Raw genomic sequence first — 19,260 nt, forward strand, 5'->3', positions numbered from 1 at the left:
CCATCCATTTTAGATACAATGTAACCAATATATCGAGGTTCATTTATTTAGGTTTAAAAGTAAACAACCAAATGAGTTCATCCTTTATAGTTAAATTATGACTAATAAGAGGAGATTCTTTTATTAGGGTTTAAAATGTAAACTAACATAATGAGGTTCATCCATTAGGGTTAAAACATAACTAACTAATAAGTCATAGTACATTTATAGAGGATAAAATGTAAATAGCCTAATGGGTTCATTCATTAAGGTGAAAATGTAATATAGCTACATGAGATCATCCCTTTAATTAAAATATAGCTAATAAGATGAGATTCACTCATTAAGGATTAAAAATTTAAGTAACATAATGAAGATCATCCCTTAGGGTTATAATATAACTAACTCGGTGAGTTCACTCTTTTAGTTAAAAAACAAAGTCAATATGATTAAATTCCTTTGCTAAGATTAAGATACAAACAACTGTATGAGTTCACCCATTTTAGTTCAATTATGGCTATTATGATGAAGTTCATTTATTAAGGTTGAAATATGGATAACCAATTGAGTTCATCCAATTATAGCAAAATAAAGCTAATATGACGATGTTCATTTATTAAGATAAAATGGTAAATAACCAAATGAGGTTCATCCATTAGATTTCAATTTAGATATTATGACAATTAATCCAATATTTGTTATACATTTATTACGTACAAATTACAAGCTTTATGACAAGTTAATTCATTAATTGTAACCTAGTGAGTTTCTTTCCATGCTTATTTCTTTTCATTAACACTAACAAAATAATTTCCATAATCATATCAACAATCTTTTATGACCCTAATTACTACATTTAACAAGACAACTATATTCATGCATTCGAAAATTAACATCATTAAATCCCCATTATACAATTACAAAATACATTCATACATTCAAGCACTAAGTATGAAACATGAGAGACAAAAACATCACATAACACAGATATGATCTCAGAGTTCACCCCTAAAGGGCTACATCTCCGGGTCTGCTCAACTGCAAGACCCCTCTGGCAATTAATATAGTTAGGCTACATAAGTTTCATGTCATTTACATCTTGCCTTATAGGCGAACACAACCACTATACAATGACCACTTCGGTCAATAAATACATAAATGATTCCTTCATAAAAGTTGATCCAACCGAACACATCAAAAGCAATTACAAAGATCTCTTGTCTGACGGTTCCCTAACTAGGGACTTGACCGACTATGACCAAACACAAGCAACCAGATGGACAACAAAGTCTAAACAAACATAACAGGGTCTTGCCATCACTTTAAACTAAGCGAATACTAATAAATTAAACTTGCCATATTTCCATTTGTCTATTTCCCAATGCCGAGGATGAGTAAAGCTAACCCATTTATTTTATCAAATGAGATATCATTAACTTACTAATTTTTCCAAAGGTACATTATTAAATTTCCGTTATTTCTAATAACATCTCATTTTAGTTTTCAAAAGAAAGATCCAACGATAAAACATTTCATTTTCCAATTACTCCTAAACTTTAGTATTCCACTTCTAAATTTCCCAGATGGCCTATAACATTAAAATCTGAAAATAATATATCCTTGGATAATATATTAATTTTAAACATCACCAAATAATAATTATATTTTAATTCAAAAATCCCCCATAAAAATATAATTCCCTTGCATATACTAAACAAATACACGATATAAAGGTATGAATTAGCATATACTTCTCTATGTATATATGTGCCTAAATTAATAAAGTAATGACTAAACAATAATTATTATGCATTTGAAAGTATACTCCAAATTAGGAATCAACAATTAATATATATTTATTAATATATATTATTATAAAAATTATCACAGTTAATATATATTTAAATCTATACATTAATTAATAATTAATATATAATATATAGCTAATAAAATATATCATCATATTAGCTTTATTTTGCTATAATTGGATGAACTCAATTGGTTATCCATATTTCAACCTTAATAAATGAACTTCATCATAATAGCCATAATTGAACTAAAATGGGTGAACTCATACAGTTGTTTGTATCTTAATCTTAGCAAAGGAATTTAATCATATTAACTTTGTTTTTTAACTAAAAGAGTGAACTCACCGAGTTAGTTATATTATAACCCTAAGGGATGATCTTCATTATGTTACTTAAATTTTTAATCCTTAATGAACGAATCTCATCTTATTAGCTATATTTTAATTAAAGGGATGATCTCATGTAGCTATATTACATTTTCACCTTAATGAATGAACCCATTAGGCTATTTACATTTTATCCTCTATAAATGTACTACGACTTATTAGTTAGTTATGTTTTAACCCTAATGGATGAACCTCATTATGTTAGTTTACATTTTAAACCCTAATAAAAGAATCTCCTCTTATTAGTCATAATTTAACTATAAAGGATGAACTCATTTGGTTGTTTACTTTTAAACCTAAATAAATGAACCTCGATATATTGGTTACATTGTATCTAAAATGGATGGACTCGTCAAGTTAACCATACTTAAACCTTAATGGGTGAAATTCTTAAGTTAACTACGTTTTAACTTCATTGAGTAAATATCCCCATGTTAGCCTCATCTCCAATCATAATAGATGAACGCGTCCTAAATTTCTAAAATGTCAATTCATCGAACATATTAAATCCATGTCTTAAGTAATAACTTATAATTAAGACAACCAACTTAATTGAATCTAATGTTGCGAGTTGAGTTAGGTGTAAGGTTACGTAATCATATTGGGAAACTCCTTAGGATTGTTTATTCTTCCGCTATGTTATCTAAGCATTAGATAACTCCAATGTATCTTAATCTTGTGACTTAATATTAACACTCTTATTATTATTATAAAATATATATATATATATATATATATATATATATATATATATATATATATATATATATATATATATATATATATATATATATATATATATATATATATATATTATAATAATAATAAGAGTGTTTTAGCTTTATCCCTTCGAGGTTTCCTGGTGGGGCATTACACTTGGTATCAAAGCCCATGTTGCAACACTGGGATCTCTGGTTTCTCTTGTGCCCTTAGTTGGTGCCAGGTGTATCTACCCTATGTTGTATGCTTGTCCTCCTGATGTGTGAGTGTGATTGAACAAACCCTACTTGTGTGTAATGCGTGTGTTCACACCTTGTTTCCACCTTCTTGATGTGGGTGTTTTGGAATGATTATAGGTACTTTGTTTTCTTATTGCGGTCTTGGTCTATGATTCCTCTTATTCTAAAAGAGAGTCGTATGTACCTTCATTCTTGAATTGTTTTACTCTTTTGATTAATCCATCTGGATTGGTTGGTATTATCTTGAATCTAAAAGTATGAAATGTGCTTGTTTATGGTTGTGATCTAGCTTAGATTTGTTCACTTGAAGGGCTAGTATGGCAAATATTAATGCTTATTATGTAGTAAAAAGAATGATTATCACCCTTCCTTCTCTCTCTCTAGAAAATTAAAATGTTCTGATATGGGTAATTATCTCTTATTTAAGTTTTCTTATTGCAAGAGAAAGGATGATATTTCTTGAGCCCTTGTGTGAGCCTTATAACACTTATGTGTTTTAGATTGTGAAAGGGGTTTGGTTTGAAAGTTAATATTGGTTATTGAGATAAAAATTGTATGTTTACATTAGAGAACTCTCCAAGTGCATTGCAGGAATAAGATAATTAAATGCTATCTTAGGTAAGGTGCATTAATATGCGCATAGTTGATTTTGTGAAAATTGCTTTGTTGTGAAAGAATTACCAAAAGAGAACATGTTATAGTAGCTTCAAGAGTGTAATTAATGTGTTCCACGAAAGATTGTTTTATGTGCATCTTCAAACCAATCTAATTTAGGACCTATTTTAGCAACGCTCCATTTAACTTGCCTTTGGATATAGATAATTGTCTTATTGTGTTTAGAAAGAACAAATGAAAGACTTGTTAATTTGTATGCATTAATGTGTAATATTTAGTAGATAGCTCCTCATTTACCTTTTTGTCGTAATTCAACTCTCAATGTTAGGTTGCAGATTTTGATGTATTGTGGTATTGAATTAAGAATAGTGAGTGTTCTCAAGAAGTCTTGTATTACCAAAAGATTGCCTGTCTTAATTTCTTGTTCGGAAAACTAGAACATTCTATTGCAACCATAATAATTGGAAATGTCATGTTAGGTTGTTTTGGCATCCTCCTAAAAGATAGCAAAATGAAAACTGTGCAACTAAAATGATAGACTTATATCTGAGCATATAGTGTGATCTTGTAGATCTTGTGTATTCGTAGGATATAGATGATTTTTCCAACTCTCTTCCTCCTCTTGCCTAAAATATAAGGTTTGTTGTTTTTGAAATGCTATTAAGAATGCAGTGATTTAAGAAGAATTTTTTATAATGCATATGAAATTATATGTTTGCTTTGGCTTCTAATTGAAAGAGGAAAGTTTTTCGCTTTGGGGGAGAAAATTGCATAGTTAGTCATGTGAATGAAAATGCTTAGTGGAATTTGAGAAAGATATTGGAATGACATTATTTCCTTGTGTAAATTTGAATTGTTGAGAATTTCAATACGTGTATCTAGAGTAAAATTTATTTAGTGATTCATGTGAAAAGCATAATTAAAACTTCCCTTAAGTAGATGATAGCGTATTAAAAAGTACTCCCCGTAAATGTGACTGAACCAGTAATGGTGCTATTCTTTGTGTGTTGTAAGAAACCCGTACTTTCTATGTGTGTCATGGGATGGTGAAGTAATCAACCATGGAGGATATGTTTTCTTATGAGTGTGGGAAACCATACTGTTATGTGATGTTGCTTAATTGTTTCCTTACTGAGTGCCAACCCACGGGTTGTTGATAAGTCAGTATGTGAAGGGGTAGTAGTAGAAGTCACCATTCCTTGAATAGTATGAACAACATATGAGTAATGTTGACACGAATCGACTGTAGCTTCCCTATTTCGAGGAAAAATATAGTTTTGTAATGAAACTGTAACATAGGTGTACTCAATACTTCCCCTTGTGATGAACCGATGTATAAGGTTCATGTGTGCCAGCCTATTCCTATCCTTTATTTTGAGCATATAGATGACAGTTCTTGAGCATAATGATGGATTTTATTGGAGCATCTTTTGCCTTGTCTTCATGAGAGGCATTTTATTTTTCTTACATGAGTTGCCAATTGACTAGTGTTGGTAGACTTGTGGGTAGACCTTAGCCATGTATACCTCTGGCTTACGGTGGGTATCCTGAGAGGAACATTGCTATACAGGGTGTTACCGGGGCATGCCTTATCCGTGAGGTACACTACCATGCGGGATACATCCATTGCATGCCTTGTCCGCTTGGAGTATTGCCATTTCATGCTGAGACACGATGCGGGATGTAGTAGACATTGCCATGTGGCCTACCGATAGGTATAGGGTAGAGCCATGCCACGTGACGATGTGATGCGGGGTGATGTCAAGGTGCACATTGCCATGCCATGCAGATGTGTGACTAGGCCACACCACATGATGAGCTACTGGGATAGCTAGATGATTGTTCCTTCCTTCCTTGTTGGTGGCTAGCTGCTAGTCACATAGTGATGTAATGTGCAATTATGATCTTCATTTATTATTTATTTATTTATTTCCTTGTGGGCCAACAATTTATTTTATTTTGACCTTGAAGATTTAGCCACGATCTTGCAATCTTGTTCTTACTTGATTTGATGTTGCAATTCTGAAATTATTTTCTTGCCTTACTATTGGAATTGACGATTATTATCTTTATACTTCTATACTTTGGTGGCTAAATTGGTTTATCCTTGTTGTTTTTGTATGCTGGTCTTGTGTTGCAATGTGAATTTCTCTCCAAGAATGTAGGAGACGGTCTTGGATGAGTGTATACGAGGAAGTAGATGTAGGGAACCTTGAGGATGGAGGTATGTGAGGCTGTGAGACAGCTAGGATCCACTACCTACCTATGAGTGGTGACTATCTCTTGGAGGCTAAACACCTTACACAAAAAGGGATGTTCATGAGGGTCTTGTATGGAAGGTAGCAACGCTATGGTGTACCCTAGCACTATCAAGCCCTTGAGTGAGATGTTGGATATTGATGATCATGTTATTTGTTCTGAGATCAGGCATAGAGATGTTGATTGTGCATGTTATCTTTGACCGAGCATTAGACATGCTCACATGTGGCCTTTTGTGTTGTGCAAATTCCAGTTATGTGGATGGTTATTATGTGTAATCATTGATTAAATGGTGTTAACTTGTCACTATGTTATGGGACATAGTCATTGTAAAAGTTCTTATATGCCTGGAAAGTGTAAACAATTGAGTTATATATGTTGCTCTTATTTAATGAAAGTTAACTTGGTTGTAGAAATTTATATTTGAAGTTAGTACTATGGGATAAAGTTTTGCTAAAAGAGGTATGGGTGAAAGAATTTGATCTTGATGGCATGTTTTCTTGTCATGTTTGATAGATGAGTATGGTAACTATTGTCTATATCTTTTAATTGCTTTAATTTGGTGTAATGAAAGGAAGGAAAAATCCTCGTTTCTCTACTATGATTGTGTGTAAATTCTAGAATATTTTAAGAAGTGTATGATTTTAGATGCATTCTGCTAATGGATAATGATATTCGTAGAGGATTTATAAATAGTGTTTTAATTGTTGACAAAATATTTAATTGTGCAAATTGATAATTGTTAATTGAGTTTCAGGGCTAATACGTGTTGTATGATTTCCGCTTAGCCTTGTGACTTCTAGGAGTAAGTCAGAGCCTAGGGGGGGAGAATGTAATGCTCCTACCCTAGTCGGCCTTGGAAAACCCGTTTGACCTTGGTTGACTTCCTATGTGGCATTCTTGAATGATTGATTAACTGTGATGTAATGTTGTAGATTAGATAATATAAATAATTGTGCATACCTATTATTGTGCTTTTTCATTGATTCTTGTGTAAATGTAGTTGTTTCCCTAATTCTTGTTATAAATCTCAAGCTAATGCCTTCATTTGAATATGTATATATATGTATTCTTGCGTGACTCATGGTTGCAAGTACTATATCGCCTAGGTGCGAGGTTCATCTCTATCAAGATTCGCAGGGTTGAGTATACCTCCTTCATCCTTAGAATTTGGATTAGGTGGTCATAAAACTCTCATCTTGCCTTAGCCATGATCAGGTGAGCATCGTGTGTGGCCCGTTGGGTTCCTTTTTCATTAGGTTGCATGTCGTGTGATTGGTGGACTTTCTTGGTTTGCATGCCTTGCATGTGGTGGAATGAAGTATTCTATCCTAAGTATTTAATTTAATTTAATGTGTTCATTTATGCATTTGTAATTGAGAAATCAAAATAAATAGGTTTCTTTTAGGAGATTAATCATTAATTAAAGAGATCACTTTATTTATGTTGTAGCGAATTTAATTTAATGGTTAATTTTAAATAATGAATTTAATTAGTTTATGCGTTTTAAATAATATATATATATTTAAGTTATTTGAAATATAATTAATTTAACCTCTTTTGCATTTTGGAAAAGAAAGGTTAATTTTACTTATTTAAGAAAATCATTTTTTATTAGAAAAGCAAGTTTAATTTATAAGGAAATTTGATATAGTGTGAAAGATTGGTTTTGGGAATTAATTTAATTAAATATTTACCCTTGTGAATATTGCGAAATATAAATGTTGGCTTAATTAATATTGACAAATTAAAAAATTTAATAAGAGAGAACCATTTTAATTTTAATTAGAAAATCAAATTAAACTATTTGAATAGTTGAAAAGAATTATTATTTCCTTTTTATTTAAAAAGTGCTTAAATTTCGAAATTAGAAATTAGGTCAAAATGTGATTCATTTAACCTAGGTTGAAAAATATTTTGGGGGGTTGTTGAATTTTTGGGAAAAGAAAAATATGGGAATGGAGATTTGGGGATTTTGGCAAGGATGGATTTCTATAGCTGCAGGTTGGGGGCTCTTCTTCAAATCATACCAGGAATGCTAAAGAGGTAGGATCCCAGTTTTTCCCTTTTGTTTCTTTGCTAAATCAAATAAAAATGGTATTTGGTGGATCTTCATGAAATCCTAGTTTAAAAATATCCATGAATGCTCTTAAAATTTGAGTATTAGTTGTGAATATTGTTTGTTTTTGGGTTCAAGAATGTTTAAATGGTTTCGTGTTTGAGAAAATCTTGTTATCTGAAAGCTATTGGTTTTTTTGGGAAAATCATGAACTTGCTGGGAAAATTTCCCCATTTTATTGTTTAGAACATTCTGGAAAAATATATATATCTGTGACTGTGAATGAATGAGATTTGGGTTTTTGAGAAATGACAGAAAATGTTGTTTTAGAATGTCAACAATATCTCCAAATTTACAAACTGGGTTTCTATGAAATTTTTTGGAATTCTTTGTGACTTTGCATTATAACTTCTGTATAAATTTCATAAAAATAAAGTTTTGGGTTTTTGAGAAATGATAGAAACTGTGTGGCTGTTAAAACAAATTTTATTTTTTTATTAAATTTAAATTTTGATTTTAAAAAAATATATATATATATTTACACTCCATTTGAGTGTTTTAGCTTTATCCCTTTGGGGTTTCCTGGCGGGGCATTACACAAGTTTTATGTATGTTTGAGTTGTCCTACTATCTCATGCTCCAAATAAGGTCGAGAATCACTGAAGAATTCACCATTCTTGAACATTCTCCCTACTGTTGAGCCTGTATATGAGATCATCTGCTTCAACTGTAGCATAATTTATGAGTGTGGTGTAGAGGTCACTAATTTGCTAAGGTATCACCCTCTCAAGTCTTGTAGAGCCCAAAGCGTAGAAGGATTAGAAAAAATCCTTGTTGGTCCAAGTTCTTGAGGATTTTAATAATTGAAGTTGGCTTCTCCATGAGAATTTGAAGAGTTGACTTGGTTTCTTCCTGTCGAAGTGTAAACCCATTTGGGCACCAAGAGTATTCTAGGTTGGATAAGTACTTACATCAATAGTAGTTTAAAAAGGGGAGTGTTGATAGTAACTTATACATAAAAATAGAAGGTAATCATATGATCATAGTTATGGTTTATATAGATGACATCATCTTTGGAGGCAACAAGGATACCCTATGTAAGGAGTTTGTTGATAAAATGTAGTCTAAGTTTGAGATGTCCATTTTTGGTGAGTTAGATGATGGTGCATTTATATCACAAACCAAGTATGCTACAAACATGTTAAAGAAATTTTAGATGGAGGACAAAAAACCGGTTGGTACCCCCATGGTGACTGTATGCAAGCTAAGTAAAGATGGTGAGTCACCTAGTGTAGATCAGACTTTGTATAGATCAATGATTGAAAGTTATTGTATCTCACAACCTCAAGGCCTGATATAGTCTAATTTGTGTGTATGGTAGAAAGATTCCAAGTAGCTCCTAAGAAATCACATGTCAATGATGTTAGGAGGATATTCAAGTATCTGTAAGGGACTCTTACTTATGGTTGATGGTACCCAAAGAAAGGAGATTTCATTTTGCAAGCCTATCCTAATGCATATTGGGTAGGATGTGTAGATGACAGGAAGAGAACCAGTGGTGGAGCTTTCTTCCTTGGAGACGGGTTGGTGTCATGGCATAACAAGAAACAAGAGTCCATTTCACTATCAACTATTGAAGATGAGTATATTGCAGTTGCTACATGTTGTTCTCAAGTCTCATGGATAAAGAAAAATCTCAAGTACATTCAGGTAGAGTTTTCAGATCCTATTTCTATAATGTGTGACAACTCAAGTGCAATCAACATATCAAAGAATCCTATTATGCACTTAAGGACAAAACACATAGCTATCAAATATCATTTTCTAAGAGAGAAGGTAGCTAATAAGGAGGTCAAGCTAGAATATGTTCCTATAGGTGGACAAGTGGTAGACAGTTTCACCAAGTCCCTACCTAAGGATACATATGAATATCATAGGATAAAATTTGGGGTTGTTCCTCCTTCATGTAAAATTTAAGAAGTTAATGAGGGTCATTGGGTTAGGGGGAGCTTATTGTTCCACTATCTTTGTCCTTGAACCTTGTGCATAGTCTCAAGGGGAGATCTAAATTTTTGTAAGCAGTATTAGCACTACTTTTATATTGTAATAATGGTTCATCTAACCTTCAAGTGATACATGGATACTTATATGATCATAGGGGGATAAGAGTGTGTTGTTTGTCTGGCCCTTTTCCATTATGGTCAAAGGGGGAGAAATGGTCTGCGAGTGTGTTGACATCAATGCCAAGGGGGGAGATTGTTGGCATTGTTTTCATTGATGTCAAAAAGAGTAAAGAGGCTACAAAGAAGCAAGTAGCAATTATGCATAACATGAAGATAGGAGAAGTGCATAATGTGCAGGTTATGTGATCATGCATAACACATCGTGTTATGCTACATATAGATTGTAGGTTGCAGAGGTGAAAAATCCCTTCGATGGTAATTTTTCAATGAGACAAGGCTTTTGTCTGAGCGGTGATTTTTTTCAGTTTAAGATGATGATTCAAAAAAACCATCTTCTTGCTTCATTGAGTTTCATTGTTATACTGACACAATTTGTCTTTGGTGAAGTGTTTGCCATGTCTTGGTGACAAGCAATTTGTGTTGAGTGGGTCCTCCTTATTGTGTGCTTTGACATCTAGTTGATAGTTTTACATTGGTCCATCAAGATGATGATGTATGCATGTGGGATCCTATGGTGTGTTCGAGTAAAGGAAAGAGACCTTATGGGATAACAAAATCAGAGGCAAATGGTGTATCCCACTACCCCACACCGTCGAAGACTAGGGTGATATAACCATGCAGGCTAACAAGGATAAAGGTTAGAGGTCACTCCCGCTATTCGGAAGCAAGATGGTCCGTAACAAATGTATATTGTGGGATAACACAACAATGAAGCATGAGGCTCCTCACCATCTGAAATCACTGATAACCAAAGCAAATTGGTCTTTCAGGATAAGAAATAGATGGAAGGATAGTGGCTCCCCGCTATCTCAAATCATCAAAATGTGAGAAGTGATGGTCATGTGGGGTAACACAAGGAGAAGCAAGAGATGTTTCCCACCATCCTGCACTATATAATGTCAAGGATGAAACATCATGTGGGGTAAGTAAGAACAAAGTAAACAGTGTCTCTGCTATCCCACGGATGGGAAGCATAGATGAAAATGAGTATGTGGGGCATCAAGAAGTAGAATGGCTAATACATCCCACTGGCATACTACAACACAAGTGAAGAAGATACATTCCCTACTATCTTGTATTGCCAATAACCAGATGATGAAACTCTTGCAGGGAAAGACAAATTGAAAATAGTGCATCCCGCCAGCTTGCACGAGGAAAAGAAGTTTGAGAATGATGATGCAGGCTAATGAAAAGAAAGTAGTTAGTGGCTCTTACCATCCCATAGACATATCTGAGATACACATAACATGAAAGTTAGCCACAATATAGAGTTTGATGGCTTTGTGTAGTCCAATAGTCCATGTGGTAGGTTGACTGTGGTTGACCAATGTTGATCAAGCAACTTGAATGCCAAATGTAAAGATTGTGATGCACAATTTACATACTGATAAAGATGACAATCAACATGGTAGTTGACCATGGTTTGACCAACTGATTTAAATTTAATTTTGATGGTGTGGTGCTTGTAGAGTGCATGCAGGGGAATGAGAATCTAATTCGTCTGTTGACAGAGTGTGTTGTCGAATACCAAGGATTTCTTTAATGGAGGTAGCTATGATTGAATCAATCAGAACAGGAGGATGAAGAATACATTAATGGCAATCATGTTGTAGGCTATTTGTGTGGCTAAAGGAAGAATACCTGACCTCTTTGGGCTAAGGAAGATTATGAAACTTAGTAATATAAGTACAAAGAATGATCTGAAGACAGAAAGGATGCATTTAATATAGGTAGCCATTCCAAGAACATATTTAGGAAAAATAATAAAATCTCTTGCAGTAGAAATCTCCAAGACAACAGAACTAAATAAAATATTTGGACTTCAGCTTTGGAGGGAAAATCTTAGGTGTACAAAGAAAATCAAATCATGTAGCAAATTTGATGAGATTTGACAATGGTAGGTGTAATTGTCAAGACAAAGAGAGTGGTGGAAATACAATTTTCACCTTGAGTCTACTGTGAGGTATCAGGATGAAGGTTGAGTGTCTGCCAATAGAAGAAGTGGAAGCTACATAAGAAGAAATAGAGAAAATAGAGAAGAGAAAATTCTTAGAAAAGGTGAAGCGGAGATAAAGAGAAGTAGAGGCAGAGAGAAGAAGATAATCAGATAGAGGAAGAAGAGGAATATTCTCAACAGGTAGAAAAATCCACTCTGAGGTGTGAAAAATTTATATGTGTTACAAAACACATTTGTAACAAGGTTTAATCATTGTATTGAAAAACTTAATATTATTGTCTCTCTGAGTGGGTGCTCCGAGTATGGGTAGGTTCTCATTGAATAGGTACTCTAAAATTAGGGGTTGGTGCTCAGAATCATCAGGGGTTGGTGCCCTAAACATATTGTAATCAATTTATTTATTGTGAGGATGGATTGGAGCAGTAGATTCTAGTAGCTATTCTCACCAAGGTTTTTCCCACATTGGGTTTTCCTTGTATGTCTAGTGATGTGGTTTGATTTGTGTGTGTGTTCTTAATTAGTTTTGAGTTTTAGTATTTGCACAGATAGTTAATTTTTTTTTAAATGCATTTATTCACCCCCCTCTCAGTATCTATTTGTCTTCTTCAATTGGTATTAGATCCCTAGGTCCCCTTACTGTAAAGCTTCCTCTAGCTTGGGTAGATCCTGTCTTATGAACACAATGGCCAGAAATAAATCCTCTTCTAAAGCACCTATGTTTGATGGCACAAATTATGCCTTCTAGAGTAGAATAATGGAGACATACCTATCTTCCCTTGGCTTTAAGGTTTGATGTCAGTAAAGAATGGATATACAGTTCCATCCATTGCTCCTACTGATCCTGATGCCAAATAGGAATATGAGAACAATGCAAAAGCTAAGAATGCTATCTTAAGTGGCCTGTCTGATACATAGTTTGTCAAAGTCATGCACTGCACTTCAGAAAAAGATACTTGGGACAAGTTACAAAAATTCTATGAAGGCGATATCAAAGTAAAGGAGGGCAAACTACAAAATCTCAGATTTTATCCCATTGAGGTGGATGCTTCTCTTTGTAGATGTCTAAAATTAATTAAATTAAATATTGAATTAATTTAAGCCTTTCTACATAATTAATTAATTTAATTATGTTTATCCTCATTCCTCTTAAAATTAATTAAATCAAATTTAATTAGTTTTATCACTATATTCCAAATGATTAATTTGGCAGTAAGTTAATTACTTTTTCCTATTCTTCTAAAGTCACCTAAATCATTATTTATTGTAATTCCTACTTAGTTAATTAATTCTAATTAATTAACCTAATGCGGGTGATTCCTAAAAATCACTTTCTCTAAACATCATCTAGCCTAATTAATTCCTCTCTAATCATGCTTATCATTATCTCTCAATTTTATATTCCTCCACTCACTCTCTCTCTTCATGTCACATCCTCTCAACTTTCCCACTTGCACTCTAATCCTTCATTAAACTGCCTAATTACTCCTCTTAATCATTTGTAAATTCCTAATTACCAAGAGTAGGAATAATTGAACCATTTTCCATAAATGGTTTGTCACCCTCCATTCTTCCAAACCTTAAATTCACCAACTTTGGTCATGTCAAAGGATTTCAAATCCTTTGCACTTCCCCATGTCCTCTCTTCCCAAGGAATTTTTGATTCCTTTGTTCCTTTATTCTTCCCACACGCCCCTCATTTTGGATTTGTTAATTCATCTCCCCTTTCTCCAAGGAATTTTATATTCCTTTTCCCCATCCCAATGTACTTTGGGATCTCTTCCCCATGTACCTTGTAGGATGTGGAGATGAGAAATAGCTTTATGGAAAATCTCTTGAACCCCACACCTTGTCCTCTCAATCCTCTCCTACTTTCTTTCAATATCAATCCTCCATTCCAAATCAACATTGGCCCTTCATTTGGACCTCCTCCAATATATAAATTGGAGTATACCCCCCTCATTTCCATATATATCATATAAGTAGTCTTATGATGTCTTTTGAGAGCTCAAGTCATCTACCATATCATTCTAATTCCCAAATCATCCCATACTTAGCATCATCTCATTAATATATCCCTCCCATACCTAATTTTGTTATGTAGTAGAGAGCAATGCAAATCATATCAAGGAGCCAATCCAATCAAGTGAGGAAGGGGCACATTCTTCACTTCACCAAAGGCTCAACCCGAGAGAGAAGAAGAAGGTATAAAGGTCTTTGTTTTCATGTTTTATGATTTATTTATATTTTGTGTTTATTATATGCATGTGAACACCTTCTAACCATTTTCTCATCTCCACTCTTATTAAGGTGGATAATGGTTGGGTGAGAGAGATGGTGTGTTGCTTTGTAAGAAAGGTTATAAGAGCCTTGAAAACCCATTGGTTCTTGTTCAAGGTTATGAGAGACTTCAAAAACCCTCTGTATTGATGTAAGTGGCTTTAGCCTATTGTTGGAAGTAGATAGAGCTTTGTCTTGTTAGATTTTTTGGTAGTTGATTGTTCGCTATAGGTTGGGATTGTTAGGTCCTAGAGACAACTGAGAGGGGGGGGGGTGAATCAGTTGTCAACTAAATTCAAACCAAAAATAGCTTAACCAACTTAATGCTTAATACCAGTAAACCAGTTAAGTATGCCGGTAGACATTTTTAACAGTTAATTGTTATATTGGTAAAGATTGATGCATGAAACATAAACACAAAGTCATCTACAATACATAACACCAATATTTGTATGTGGAAACCCTGTAAGGGGAAAAACCACGGTGGGAAACCTTACCCACAATCAGATGATACTACTGCAGATAGTAAGTGTACATAAATGGGGTCTGCACATGCAGAAAGGCCAACAGCCTAGAGCTCACTGCTCAATCACAAAATGGGAGTCACACTGACTACAGTTGGATGGTTATATCCAATAAGAATGTACTGCACAAAATAACATCTCCATATGCTGCATTCAGTACCAGTGTAATGCTGATATGCTTCCACAAAAACCTAGCTTCACCTTCAAATGATGTCTTTGTGTATAGCTCTACTTAATCTTGCATATACCTTCACACAATTCTTTTTCGCATTTCACATTTGATCTTACAAATAAGATCTTACATTTATACCATAACCTAAGACCAATTTTAGTAGGTCGGCTCTACAAGATATTACAATAAAAATATTTTACAAATAATATAATATCCGATGCAATAATCGATTGAACATGTTAGCTTAAAGCATTTACAACAATAATTAATCATCTCCATAGCGTGCCATGCTGATTTGGAAAGGATAAACTTGTCAATGTAACCCTAGACCTATTTGCCGGTGAAAGTAAATATGCAAATATGAATATACCAGTGAACAAAACTCTAGGAATAGATGTCCAAATGATGTCTTTGACATTACCAAGTGTCTTCCATATAATTCTGAGTACTGGTGATCATTATATCCTGTCGATGAACCATATACCAGTAACTATGCAATAGTTACTTGCTTGTCAGTGAATGTTGCTAGATCTCCAAAGTGCTAGTGTTTTAGTAGGTGTTGACATCAATGACAAAACCATACCAAAATACCAACAATCTCCCCCTTTGGCATTGATGGCAACACAAGATGGAAAAACCATCAAAGTGCCAAAATAGAAATCCCAAATACCAAAAACCAACAATCTCTCCTAAACAACAATCTCTCCCCCTAGGAGCAACATGTGTTATCCAAAATTTTTCAATACCAATCTCTCCTTAAAAGAAAGATAATGTGTTTTTACATAGATATCTCTCCCCCTTTGACATCAAATGTGAAAATTACAACAAAACTAAGTTCATATACCAAATGCCAATCAATTCAATATACCAACTACTCCCCCTGAGAAGTAGCTTCCTCATCAAAGACTGGAGTAAAATTTTTGTCTTTTAATTCTGTTGGTTGATGACAATCATCAACTATCTAAGTCTCTACCGGTGGTGGTATGACTCCAAGTTGATCTCTGAGATATTCAAAAGTCTCCTTAGGCAAAGGTTTTGTGAAAATATCTGCAAGCTGTTCTTTAGTATTCACATAAACTAGTTTTATCTCCTTTTCTTCAACTTTTTCCCTTAGAAAATTCAATTTGATAGAAGCATGTTTTGTTTTAGAATGTAATACCAGATTCTTAGATATATCAATTGCTGTAGTGTTATCACAATATATAGTAATAGGTTCCTTGCATTTTACCTTTATGTCTTTCAACATTTGCTTAAGCCATAGTACCTATGTACAGTTAGTTGTTGTTGCAACATATTCTGATTCTGCTATTGATAAAGATGTACAACTTTGTTTCTTACTCAACCAAGAAACTAATCTTTTTCCAAGAAAGAATGCTCCGCCGATAGTGCTTTTTCTATCATCCACATCTCCTACCCAATTTGCATCTGTGTATGCACATAATTCAAAGTTTTCATCTCTAGGATACCATAATCCAAGATTTATAGTGCCTTATAAGTACCAGAAAATCCTTTTTACTGCTGATTCATGATTTTCTCTAGGATTACTTTGAAATCTTGAAACAATACATACTGCATTCATAATATCGGGTCTGGTTTGTGTCAAATACAATAAACCTCCTATCATGGATTTGTATCTAGTTGGATTAATAGGTGTAGATTCATCCCTTTGTGATAATTTATCATTTGTAGTCATAGGTGTGCTTACCGGTTTAGAGTTCTCCATCCCAAATTTCTTTAGTAACTATTTTAAGTATTTGGATTGACTCAAGAATATACCTTTGTCAGTTTGTGAAATCTGCAATCCTAAAAAGAATTATATTTCTCCAATCATAGACATTTCAAATTATTGTTGCATTTTAATAGAAAATTCTTTACATAATCCATCTTCTCCTCCAAAGATTATATCATCAACAAATACTTCTATAATCAATATTTCATCATTAGTTATTTTTTAATATAAATTGTTGTCTACATTTCCTTTAGTAAAACCAATCTTTAAAAGATACTTATCCAATCTTGCATACCAAGCTCTTGGGGCTTGTTTTAGTCCATACAGAGCTTTTCTTAACCTACAAACCATATCATTGTCATTTGTCAAAGAAAATCCATCAGGTTGTTCAATATAGACTTCCTCTTCAAGATCTCCATTCAAAAATGCACATTTAATATCCATTTGATAAACTTTGTAGTTCTTGTGAGCTGCAAAAGCTAAGAAAAATCTGACTGCCTCAATTCTAGCTACCGATGCAAAGGTTTCATTGTAATCAACTCCTTCTTTCTGAGAATATCCCTTACACACTAATCTTGCTTTATTTCTAACAACCTCACCATCTTCATTAAGTTTGTTTCTAAATACCCATTTGGTTCCAATTACATTTTTATCTTTAGGCCGGGGAACTAATGTCCAAGTGTTATTTTTTCTCAATTTGTTCTAATTCTTCTTCCATAGCTTTAATCCAAAATTTATCTTCACATGCCTCATTAATAGATGATGGTTCAATTTGAGAAATAAGACATACTTCTTCATTTGCCAATCTTCCTCTTGTCATAACTCCTTTAAATTTGTTTCCAATTATCTAATCTTCTGAATGATTCAGTCTTACATACCGGGGTGTCTTAGTTTGTTGTTGTTCTTCAATTATTGTGGAATCCTCAGATGGTATCGGGGTAACTGGATCTTCATTCTGTACCGGTGGATTTAGTGTAGGTTCATTTGTCACAATTTTTGTTGCTGGTTTAGAGTCTATATACCTTGAAGTTCCTCTGAATTATTCATCAATCTTTACATTTGTACTCTCAACAATTTTCTACAATCTCTTGTTAAAACATCTATATGCCTTGCTCTTAGATGAATAACCAAGAAATATTCCTTCATCACTTCTAGGATCAAATTTTCCAATATACTCATCTCTTCTAATATAACATTTACTTCCAAAAATTCTGAAATACTTAAGAGTAGGAGTATTACCAAACCATAGTTCATGAGGGGTCTTATCGGTTTCACCTTTGATGTGAACTTTGTTGAATGTATAGACCGCTGTGCTGACTGCTTCTCTCCAATATACATGTGGTAAATTTTCTTCAAACAACATACTTCTTGCTGCATCCAAGATAGTTATGTTTTTCCTTTCAACAACTCCATTCTATTGTGGTGTCCAAGGTGCTGATAACTATCTTCTAATTCCATTCACTTCATAGAATGTATTAAAGTCTTTAGATGTAAATTCACCTCCTTGATCTGATCTTAAACATTTGATTTTCTTACCAGTTTCATTTTCTACCATTTCTTTGAACAGTTTGAACTTTCCAAGTGCTTCTGATTTTTCTCCGAGAAAAGTAACCCAACACATTCTAGAATAATCATCAATAATTAGCATGAAATATCTATCACCTTGTAAGCTTTTAGTTCTAGCTGGACCACATAAATCAGTGTGAATCAAATCAAGAGCATTATTGGATTTTTCTGGAATACTTTTGAAACTAGCTCTAACTTGCTTTCTAAATTGACATTCCTTGCATATTGTATTAAGAGGTTTGACAATTTTAGGTAGATCTCTAACTGCCTTAGAAGTACTGATCTTTACCATGCAATCAAAGTTTACATGACAAAGTCTCTTATGCCATAACCAACTTTCATCTATATGTGCAATCAAGCATGTCTTTTCACTGTTATTCAAATGAAATATATTACCTCTAGTCTGATTACCGGTTGCAATTTCCAAACCTTCTATTCATGATTTTGCATTTTCCATTTTTAAATTATAACTGAAATCCTTTCTCAACTAATTGACCAACACTCAAAAGATTATGCTTTAATCCTTCAACATAGTAGACATTGTTAGTGTTATGCTTACCATCAAGAGATATTGTACCCTTACCTTTGATTGAACAGGCTTTGTCATCTCCAAATCTCACTAAACCGTCATTGTATTCTTGAAAGTTCAATAATTTACCTTTGTCTCCTGTCATATGATGTGAGCATCCTGAATCAATGATCCATTCATCCTTTACTTCAACTTTAGCTGCTAGGGCTTGTTCTACTAGTTGAGCAGTAGGTGTCGATTGATCTTCTTTTATAGTAA

The sequence above is a fragment of the Cryptomeria japonica genome, chromosome 6 (genome assembly GCF_030272615.1).
Source record: "Cryptomeria japonica chromosome 6, Sugi_1.0, whole genome shotgun sequence".
In the NCBI taxonomy this organism is placed as follows: domain Eukaryota; kingdom Viridiplantae; phylum Streptophyta; class Pinopsida; order Cupressales; family Cupressaceae; genus Cryptomeria; species Cryptomeria japonica.